We start from the raw sequence: 11,194 nt of genomic DNA, 5'->3' as shown, positions 1-11,194 counted from the left end.
CAATTTTGTTCCCTTGCTGGCAAGAGGTTGTGATCCTTTGGAAGAGAAGAGGCATTCTGGTTTTCTAAATTTTCAGCCTTTTTGTGCTGTTTTCCCTTATCTTCATGGATTTATCTACCTTTGGTCTTTGATGTTGGTGACCTTTGTATGTAGTTTAAGTGTGGACATCCTTTTTGTTGATGTTGATGCTATTTTTTTTTCTGTTTGTTAGTTTTCTTTCTAAAAGTGAGGCCTCTCTGCTGCAGGTCTGCTGGAGTTTGCTGGAGGTCCACTCTAGACCCTGTTTGCCTGAGTGTCACCAGCAGAGGCTGCTGAAGAGCAAAGATTATTGCCTGTTCCTTCATCTGGAAGCTTTGTTCCAGAGGGGCACCCACCAGATGCCAGCCAGAGCTCTCCTGTATAAGGTATCTGTCGAACCCTGCTGGGAGGTGTCTCCCAGTCAGGAGGCACAGGGGTCAGGGACCCACTAGAGGAAGCAGTCTGTCCCTTAGCAGAGCTTCCCAGCACAGCGCTGGGAAGTCTGTTGCTCTCTTAAGAGTTGGCAGGCAGGAATGTTTAAGTCTGCTGAACCTGCACCACAGCTGCTCCTTTCCCCAGGTGCTGTGTCCCAGAGAGATGGAAGTTTTTCTATAAACCCCTGACTGGGGCTGCTGCCTTTCTTTCAGAGATGCCCTTCCCAAAGAGGAGGAATCTAGAGAGGCAGTCTTGTTACAGTGGCTTTGTGGAGCTGTGGTGGGCTCCACCTAGTTCAAACTTCCCAGTGGCTTTGTTTACACTGTGAGGGGAAAACTGGTTACTCAAGCCTCAGTAATGGTGGATGCCCCCCAAGCAAGTTTGAGGATCCCAGGTCGACTTCAGACTGCTGTGCTGGCAGTGAGAATTTCAAGCCAGTGGATCTTAGCTTGCTTGTCTCCATAGGGGTGGGATCCACTGAGCTAGACCACTTACTTGGCTCCCTGGCTTCAGCCCCCTTTCCAGGGAAGTGAATGGTTCTTCTCACTGGTGTTCCAGGCACTGCTGGGGTATTAAAAAAAAACTCCTGCAGTTAGCTCAGTGTCTGCTCAAAAGTCCGCCCAGTTTTGTGCTTGAAACCCAGGGCCCTGGTGGTGTAGGCACCTGAGGGAATCTTCTGGTCTACGAGTTGTGAAGAGTGTGGGAAAAGGGTAGTATCTGGGTTGTAATGCATTCATTCCTCATGGCACAGTCCCTCATAGCTTCCCTTTGATAGGGAAGCGAGTTCCCTGACCCCTTGCGCTTCTCAGGTGAGGCAACACTTTACCCTGCTTCTGCTTACCCTCCATGGGCTGCACCCACTGTCAAACCAGATCCAACAAGATGAGCCAGGTACCTCAGTTGGAAATGCAGAAATCACCCACCTTCTGTGTTGGTCTCACTGGGAGCTGTAGACCAGAGCTGTTCCTATATGGCCAACTTGCCCAGATCCTCTCGTGACCTTTTTTTTTTTTTAAAGTGTGCACTGACTTTATCTACTTATCTCTTTCAAGCTGGAAATTATCTTGTAAATTAGTTAAATCTATATACAATTCACTGTTTTTTAATATTAGGTATCCAACAGTTCTTTTGAACCTAGTTGTGGAAGACTTTTAAAATTATGTGTATTTTCCTGTTTAAAGCATATTTGAATAGAATATATTAAAAATTTACCATAACATACCTTCTTCCCACTTGTCAAATCCACACATGACACTTTTGGAAGCTTTCTTATGTCTTCATTAAGCCCCCCAGTAATTTTGCCCTGACTAGCTTCAAGCCCTTGACATTTATACAGCTGTACATATAGAAGCTTTAATGATGCATGCATATGTTAAATATTTTATATAACTCAAAACACATACATGTGCATTCTCTACTAAATTTTTGATGTAGGACCAAGACCTTTTCTCTGAGTAGATGTCACTGACTGAAGGTCTGCATGGTCATCTTGCATATATGACTCCCATAATGCACAACTTATAATTTTCAGTTTCATTAAATGGAGGTGAAACTTGAAGAGACTTAGGAAGCATTAGGAGTGTAGAATTATTCTATATTGAGATGTAGTTTTCCAGCATTTTATGTATCTGTTTTTCACTCTCAATTTGATGCTATTTTTAAAAAGTATTAGTAAGTGTTTTGTGAAGAGCCCAACTTTGTTTTTATGACAGCCTCATTCTTTGACCTTTCATCAATGCCTTGGTTTGGTTTGGAGGCATGTTTCAATTTCATCATCGATTTTCCCTAGCACATAGCCTAGCATAGCCCTTGAAACATGGAAGCTTTCTAATGTATATTTAACAAAGGATAGATTAAGGGAAAACAAAGGAAAGAAGAATTTGATAACACAGAAGATTTTTTGTTATATGCCAGGCCCTGTGTTTCCATTAACTAGAAAACTATATTTAACACAAGGCTTGGCATGTAGCAGAAAAATCATAGTCTGTTAGCCAGAAGTTCATGATAGATAGTCTGTGTTAAGAGGTCTGGACTGAATCCCGGGTAGAGTGACCCAACTGGGGCCTGACATCAGAAACTGGAGAGAATTTTACTAGAAGTTAAGAGATGTGGAAAGAACTTTCCAAGAATTTTTCTTGTGCAATGTATACCTCCTCTAGCTATTTATCATGCATTCCTGGGAGGAATAAAGGCAATGAAGAGAGAAGACGTGGATAAAGTCTGATCACAACCTTGGAAACAAACATTGTTTCCATGTTTCCTCATTTCAGCTCTATATCCACAATCTGGAATATTTTTTAGAACTGAAGCTCACTTAGATGTTTTTTACTCAACATTCATCTTGATTCCCTGTGCCACCTATCAGAGCTAGACACATGGCAGGTCCTTACTGACTGACCAGGAGGTAAGGACTGACCTTTGCTCGATGGCAGGGGAGAAAAAAAGAACACCAATAGATTACCAAGGAAAGGGGATGACAAAGACCTTGAAACATCCAGCTCGAGAAATATTGAGGCCAAATCACTGAGAGAAGGCTTTGAGGATAGCGTTCACATTCTTCCTCTCAAGTTTTATGCATCCAGGAAGAAGCTATTACATTCTGCAAGGTTTACATAATATTTCTGTACATCAGTCCAGTGAAGGTAGTATGAAATAGCAATTAAGAGTCAGAACATTGACATCTGACAGATAGCATCCCAGCTCTGGCTCTGAGAAGTCTTAGTTTCTTTGTTTGTAAATTGGCTGTAATTATACTGACTAACTCACAGCATTGTGATAAGGACTAAATGAATGCTTAGTAGAGTTTCCAGAACACAGTATTAATAATTTCTTCATAAAAGCATACACATAGGCTGGGTGCAGTGGCTCACACTTGTAATCCCAGCAATTTGGGAGGCTGAGGGGGGCAGATCATAAGGTCAGGAGTTGGAATTCAGCCTGGCCAACATGGTGAAACTCTGTCTCTACTAAAAATACAAAAATTAGCTGGGCATGATGGCAGGTGCCTGTAATCCCAGCTGCTCATGAGGCTGAGGCAGGAGAATCGCTTGAATCCTGGAGGCAGAGGTTGCAGTGAGCGGAAATTGTGCCACTGCACTCCAGCCTGGGTAACAGAGCAAGACTCTGTCTCCAAAACAATAAAAAAATAGCATACACATATCTATATACTACTGGGTGTGCTCAGTCAAATTCATATCATGAGAAAGTTTCCTAAGAAAAGTAATTGCCAACCAGCTCCCAGGAGAAGACAGGTAGGCCTGAAGAAATCGGGGGTTTCATTTTGAAATCTTCTCTTACTCCATTGATAACTTCCTGAAAAAGTGTTGTTAACTGGCATTTGCACACTCTCTAAGCAAGTGATGCTTGGTCTTTACAGGGACTTCCCCCTAAATCATCAGTGATTTAATTCTGTCCATTTAGTTGTAGTATTACATGAACTATATTTTATTCTAAAATTACTTGTATAAATTTGTAACCTAAATAAACTATTTAGGAAACCTGTAATACCGAATACCTTAATTAAGTAGAACCAAAATCAGGTGAAGAGTTACATATATAGAACAACTGCCTGGCAATCTATGACAGTCATTGAAACAAAGTAACTGTGTTTGACAAACTGGGTTTTTTTCAACATTGGTGGCTCATACTTTCCATTAACTGGAAAACTGTTATATTTGATTGAATTTGTCAGACATTTATAGACCACCTACTGTGACCCATTCTAGATCCTAGGGATCTCACAGTGTCAGGAGGAGACAGATAGGTATATTCGAATTTCTGATAATGTTATCGGTGTTATGATGGATTCAACACAGGTATTAGGAATGTCTTGGTGTTTATAATTTTTGTAATAAAAATAATCTGGCATACCTTCAACTTTAAAAGTAATTTTAGAAAGAATATCCATATTTATGTTCGACATGCCTCATCTTACCGTTTGTCATTATTTTGGGACCACTAGGTTAGACAAGTGATGAGCAGGTAAACCACAACAGAGGTACAGTATGTGTTCACCAAAGTGACTTCTGTAAACTTCCCTGCAGAAAAGTCTTGGAAAGTCTCTGGAGGAGACACTGACATCTGTATCTCAAAATCAGGATGGTGGTGGAGACTTGAGAAGGCTAGTAATGTGTAAGGAAAAGGCTTCCATGTGACTATCTCCAAGCTGAGATGAAACCTGTCACCTCTGTTAGATGACTCCTGTGCCCCTCCAGCCCTTTACCTCCTCTATCAGAGCAGTGAACACACTGTAGTATCATTATCTGTCTCTGGTCTGTCTGTCTTGTCAGTTGATGGCATTCAGAGGTCAGTGGTCATGTCCTGTTTATCTGAAGATCCCCCGTGCTTAGCATAGCACCTAGTGTACAGTGAACACTCAATAATTGTTTGTTGAATGAAGAATGAATAAATGTTACAAGCAAGTGTATAATCCAGGGATTGTAATCAACTCCAAGCTAATTCCTAGTCAGTTTCTAGCAGTGGCTTATGGCCATATTAAACCTTGCATTAGAATGATATATGATGCCTCGTTTAACACAATGACAATAACATACACAATGAAATAATAAATGAATTGTGTTTTAGGCATGGTCACTTGTCAACTAGGAATTTAATTCAGAGTTTCTGTTTCAATCAACAATACGATCACATGCAAATATTTGATGATCCCAGTTTCATGATATGGCATTCAAGCACACTTAACATTCAAGCAGCTTTTATTTACTAAAATCCCATAATTGAGGAAGAGCCTCTTCTTCAGTTAAATATTTGGCTTCAGTAAATGTGGTTCATAAATCTACTCTGTTTTTAATTGGTGTAGACATTTGCTCAACATTTGGTTTTATAACCATTTAAGTAAAGAGGTTTTGCTATAATAAAATGTGTATATTTGTCTTGAGTAGGTATCATTATTTTTATGTGAGTGTATCTTGTACAATGCAATTAAAAGCTTTGATAGCAACTTGCTTTCAAAATGTATAGAAAAATATGGTCTCAAAGGACTTTTGCTGCAGAAAGATATGAATAAGTAGAAATATATTAATTGAAGGCAATAAAAATTATTTTCCAGCACCCCGATGGCATTCCTATTATGTCATTTGCAAATTGTCAGATGCTTTAACCAAGAAAAAAGGAGTAATTTATGGAGTGCAATCCTCAAACCACATTCTCCTTCTCCCTCACATCACCTCCTCTCTTACCCTTAACTTGATCAACTTGGTCCATTCTCATTCCTGCACCCACATGAATTCATTCTAGTTACAGAGACACCTGAGGATTAGCTGTTAGACAAATAGTAAATTTTATTATTTTCTGATTTTGGTAACTTGGGCAAGGATGGGCTGCTAAAACTTAAAAATAATTGTGAGCGGTATATTTTATAGACATGTATGTGTGTGTATATATATGTATACATAATTGTTTACTTTCATGGACACTTTGAAAAACATTTCCAGAAATGCTCCATTCCATAATCATTTCTTGAACTCACCGTCTCCTCCTCTTGGTGTTTATTATTCTTTCTACAGCTTTCTGTCATCTTACCTAGGAGAGTATACATGCCAGCCAACGGTAAACTCATTTGGTCAAATTCTCATGAAAGCTTGGCCAGTATGACTCTAAACATTTAGTTGTTTGAAAAAAAATTCGTAGGACTCACCTAAGTGCTGGTTTTTCACCTGAGAGAAGAAGTGATGAGTTAGAAAGGAGGGTGGTAAGACTAGGGTGGAAAAAAGAGTAACTTGCTAAACAGAAGAAGATGCATTAATTAAGCTGATTGTGGTAATCATTTCACAATGTACATGTATATCAAATCATCATGTTACACACTTTCTATACATTTTTTATTTGTCAGTTATGCCACAAAAAAGAGGTAGTGGGAAGGAAGAGCACCTTTCAGAGACATTGTACAATTTCGAATTGCATTCCCATTATCCCTCCCTCACATCCCAGGAAGTGGGTATTATTTGCAAGGCAGTTTAAAAAGTATCCTGAGGGTTCTGATGGATAATCTCAAGAATCTTTTCCCTAGAACAATGGAAGGAACATTTTGTGTAGAAAAACCTGCATGTATATGAGAAAAAATGGGTGATGGCACCATTGATTGAGAACTGAGGAAGACAAGTTTGGCTACACAGTACTTTTTCTTTTCTTTATGGCTTTATCAATCTTTTAAAACTCAAACAATATTTTAATTGTAGCCTCTCCAAAGCTCCTTTTATTGTTTCCTTTAGCTTTGCTGCTTTCAGCCTTGTTCCTGAAATTTATGCTATTGTCAGAAATCCTAGATTAAAAATCTAGCAGTGTGGCTAAATATGCTTAACTCTCTTTCTCTCTAGGTGTTCAACACCCTTATCAAGGGTTCATCTCTTCATTTGACTAGCTGTGTTTATGTAGATGTGTGAAAGAAACACACACACACACACACACACACACACACACACACACACACTCTGCAGGAATTGACTTCATAGCCACTTTGCATCATCATCCCTATTAGGATTATCAGAGTATTGGATTGTGGGTAAAGGAAGATCTATTTCTTTTCCAAAGGGTGAGAAAAATGGGAGAGTGTCAGGGAGAGGGAAAAGAGGAGAAAATAAAGTGTGTGTGTGTTTTGGGTGGGGGGAGGGAGAAAAGGAGAGAGGGAATATGAGTGAGTGTGGAGGGAGGAGGGGAAATGAAAGGATATTATATATTTTTTTGTATCTGTCATTTCCCTGCTATCTCCCATATGACTTCTTAATCCATCAGAATGCTGGGAAGATAATGTTTTGGGCGAAATAACATGAGAGAGAGGATAGACTCCCAAGGACCAATATCTTTATTGCTCGGAGGATAAACGGATTATGTCAGCCATTTTCTGTTGCTGACAGCTTTTCTTATTAACCGATTTTATTTTTTAATCTTCCAGGGAAGAAATATGGTTTTATGTCACAATAAAACGCCGGTCACATCTAATTCTGCCCTCAAACAAACAGATTTCTGAAAGCCTTGCAGAGAAATTTGAAATAACTTTAAAGAGGGGGTTTTTGGATAAAGTCTTTATCCAGGGGCTTGTTCAACTGCAGTGTAAAAGGTTTAGCGAGAGAGGAGAGGAGAGGAGAGGAGAGAGAGAGAGAAATGGAGGGAGGGAGAAGGGAAGAGAGAGAAGAAAAGAAGGAGAAAGGAAGACCCACACAGCTGTTTTGCTTGGTGATCTCTCTTCAAACACACTGGGGCATAGTTAGGCTAATACAGTTTGGATGAAAGAGGGCTGGGTAGATGAAAAGAGGAATGGTGGGCTTCTTCTGGGGCTTTGGGTGTGAGGAGCTGCTTGCCCACACCTCTCTAAAACTGACACTTGTTTCTAGTTTTTCTGGAACCATTAGGAGTTGATGGTATATCTTTCAAGGATCATAAGCAAATCAATTTGAGTTCTGTGAGGCATTTGGAGCTCAGAGGCAATTCTCGTCTTTTTTCCATGATTCCTTTGCCAGGAAATTTCAGCCTGCTTGAGGATTTAGGTCTTCAGTTAGCCCCAAGAAAATCTTCTGTCAAACACCCCAGACAACTCTGGCCTTTGCTCACTTCTATAGGCCTGCAATGAGCATATAGCCATCACTAATATAAGAAAACCACTTGTTTCTTCTCTTCTGTGTGGCACAAAGCAATTTAGCTAGACAGGGCTCCTGCCCACCAGGGGCTTAGCCCAGGAAACATCCTTAATTTGTGCCTCTTGCTTTGTTCAGTGCCCAGCTCACTGCAGACCCAGTACCTTGACTGATAATGATGGCTGAGGCTTACATTGTGCCCTGCTGGGAGGTATTGGTGATTTAGAGTACTTTAAAAATCTGTTAAAAATAAATTTCTTGGATTTTCTAAGGTGTTGTTTTTTTATAAGAGAAATGGGCTTTTCAAAAAAGCATTCTGAAACCTGGGACAATTTGGGAGCCTAAAGCTGTCCTAAGGTGAGACAAACTCAATACTGCCAGCCAACTGTGAGAAGAGGGGAGATTCAAATTAACAGGTTGAGCCAAACCTCTTCTTACCTAGAAACAAAAAGACGGGTTTTCTTGCCTCATTTCTTTGCCTGGAGAGATAGAGAACTGGTAGAAATGGAGAGAAAAAGGTCATTTGAGGTTTTTCCACGAGAGAGTCATGAGGATAGCCACTCAAAGTGAGCAGCCCAGAGGCTGCTTTGATCTGAAGCAAGCCTGAACTTCCAGGAAGTGCTTATGACTCTAAGCTGTGATTAAGTTTTTTAAAAATACACAGGTCTTAAGTGAGCAGTTTTATTAGCTTTTGGACATATGTATATATACGTGTGATCAACACTCCAACCAACACTGAGGACATTCCCATCACTCCTGATTTTAGTGAACGATGCCTCTGACTGTTTTTGCTGCACTATCTGTGTGGATGTTTGTGGTGGTCCAGCATGCAGCTGTGATGAAGATCTACTGGTATAGAAGATGATTAACAGATAATTTGGCATGATAATAATAATAATGTTTTGCTTTACCAAGCACATTCACATATACTATCTTAGCATATCCTTTCAAATGATAATGGTAATAATGATGTAATAATATCCTCATCATCAACAGCAGTTACAAACACTGACATATGTTTATTTTGTGTCAAGCACATGTATTACTACATTTAATCCTTTCAGCAATGTTTCATCTATTTTATAGATGTTGAAACTTAAGCAAAGAGAGGTTAAGTCACTGGTCTAAGATCATAGAACGAATCTATGTTAAAGCCTGAGAATCTGCCTCCAAAATTTGTGCTTTTAACTGAATATATGAGATCTGGAAAAGGTAGATGACATACAGACAAAGATCACACAGCCAATTCAGTGGTGGATCTGGATCCTATAATAGGTTTTTTAAACTTACGTCAACCTACCCTTCAACCTCACTCTCATTGTTCACCACCACCCAATATACCTACCAATCCATGCCTCAACCCTACAGAGCTAATTACTGGTCTCTGAGCTTGCTGTCATCCTTTAGGCCCTTGTGCCTTTAAATGTGTTCTTTCCTCTTCTTCTTCTGAGAAACTCTCACTCATCCTTCGAGGCTTAGTTCTATTGCCACCTTCTCAGTAAACTCCCCCACCTCTAAACTTTCAGGCACATGGTCTGTTCCCTCCCTCAAAACTCTCAACTACTCCATTCTTCCCATCCGTCATATCTTTGTCTTTCCTGGTAGACTATGAGTCCCTCAAGGATAGGAAATATGTTTTGCTTTTTCTATGTGTGGTGTCTAGCATTGTTCTTGACAAAGTGCCTAGTTGAACAGTTTTCACTAAACTATATTAACTAAGACTTATATCTTTAATATTTGATATGGTTTGGCTCTGTGTTCCCACCCAAAATCTCAACTCAATTGTAATACCCATGTGTTGAGAGAGGGAGGTAATTGGATCATGGGGTGGTTTCCTTCATGCTGTTCTCATGATAGTGAGTGAGTTCTCATGAGATCTGATAGTTTTGTAAGTGACAGTTCCTCTTTCACACAGCTCTCACATGCTGCCTTGTGAAGAAGCTGATTGCATCCCGGGCAGCCATGATTGTAAGTTTCCTGAGGCCTCCCCAGCCATGTGGAACTGTGAGTCAATTAAGCCTTTTTCTTTATAAATTACGCAGTCTTGGGTATTTCTTTATAGCAACTTCTATAACTAACACGACATTAAATGGGGAAGAAGTGCTTGTGGTTATTTCAACTAAGTCTTTGGTTTATGCCTTATCATTTGGAACCCACGGCTATGAGACACCTACACCAGGTGGTGGCAGTGTGCCTAGTTAAGGAGTTTCTGGGAGATAAATGGTATTTTTTGAAAAATTTTCAGAGTTGCTAAAATTCACGACCATAAATTACAAAAAAGTCATAATGTGAGATGATTTTTATTTTTGATTCTGTAATAAAAATCTGTTGGGTATCATTAAAGACCCATCCTCCTGCCAATGAACCTTTACCCAGAGTTTGCAATGTGTGTGGTCAGATCCTTCTTCCTGCGATGCTCCCCACTATTATATTGCTCTTTATTTTCATGTGAGCATCTTAGGGACACTTTTATAATGCATTTTAACTTAGTAATTCATAACTAATGTCCTGTAACACTGTCCTAAAGCACATTAATACATAATTCAGATAATTCAGAGAAAGAGAGAGAGAGAGACACACACACATCTAATTGAAAACAAGCATGGAAAATGCTGAGTTAAGCTTTGTTAAATTGATTTCCTGAGAGCAGTACTTTAAAGAGCCTCTATTATGTAGTGTTTCCCAGTTTTATTAAAATAGAGAATCATTTTGGGGAGGCTCCAATTAGTATCTTCTATAATATTGTGCCTGTATCATAGTTAGGTAGGCTTCAACTCTCAAGCATAAATATCTTAAGACATTTTAAAATTAAAAGTATATTTTTAATTGTTGTTTTCATACAACTATGTATATGAGACAATATTTACCACAATCTGCATTGAATTATGCAATCACTGGGGACTGGAAGGTTTCGGATTCTCTTATTATGCCGGTATAAACTCTGGAATGCTTATAAGCTTCAATTGACCAGCATGTGAAAGAGGCTTGGTCCCCATGCAGACCTGCAAAAGAAATTTGCTATGGAGTCTGCTGTGAGAATGACTGTGGACACAGACTATGATCCAATGGTGTGGGACATGGAGAACCCAACGTCCTGGGCCATGTCCACAGCAGGCAGAGAAGATTGTTGTGGGTCTTTGATGCATTTATAT

At 39.6% G+C, this 11,194-nt stretch overlaps 1 long non-coding RNA gene across 1 annotated transcript in view; it reads left to right on the top strand.

The window, feature by feature from the left end:
• The first annotated feature begins 248 nt into the window (after nt 1–248).
• LOC128929972 (uncharacterized) overlaps nt 249–11,194 on the top strand; it is a 37,368-nt gene continuing 26,422 nt past the window's right edge. The window contains exons 1-2 of the long non-coding RNA XR_008477388.2: nt 249–404; nt 9,958–10,046. This is a non-coding gene — a long non-coding RNA (uncharacterized LOC128929972). The remainder of the gene's footprint in view (nt 405–9,957; nt 10,047–11,194) is intronic.

This window comes from Callithrix jacchus, chromosome 17 (assembly GCF_049354715.1).
Source record: "Callithrix jacchus isolate 240 chromosome 17, calJac240_pri, whole genome shotgun sequence".
Lineage (NCBI taxonomy): Eukaryota > Metazoa > Chordata > Mammalia > Primates > Cebidae > Callithrix > Callithrix jacchus.
Note: the sequence above shows the minus strand (reverse complement) of the source record. Positions and strands in the feature narration are given on the sequence as shown.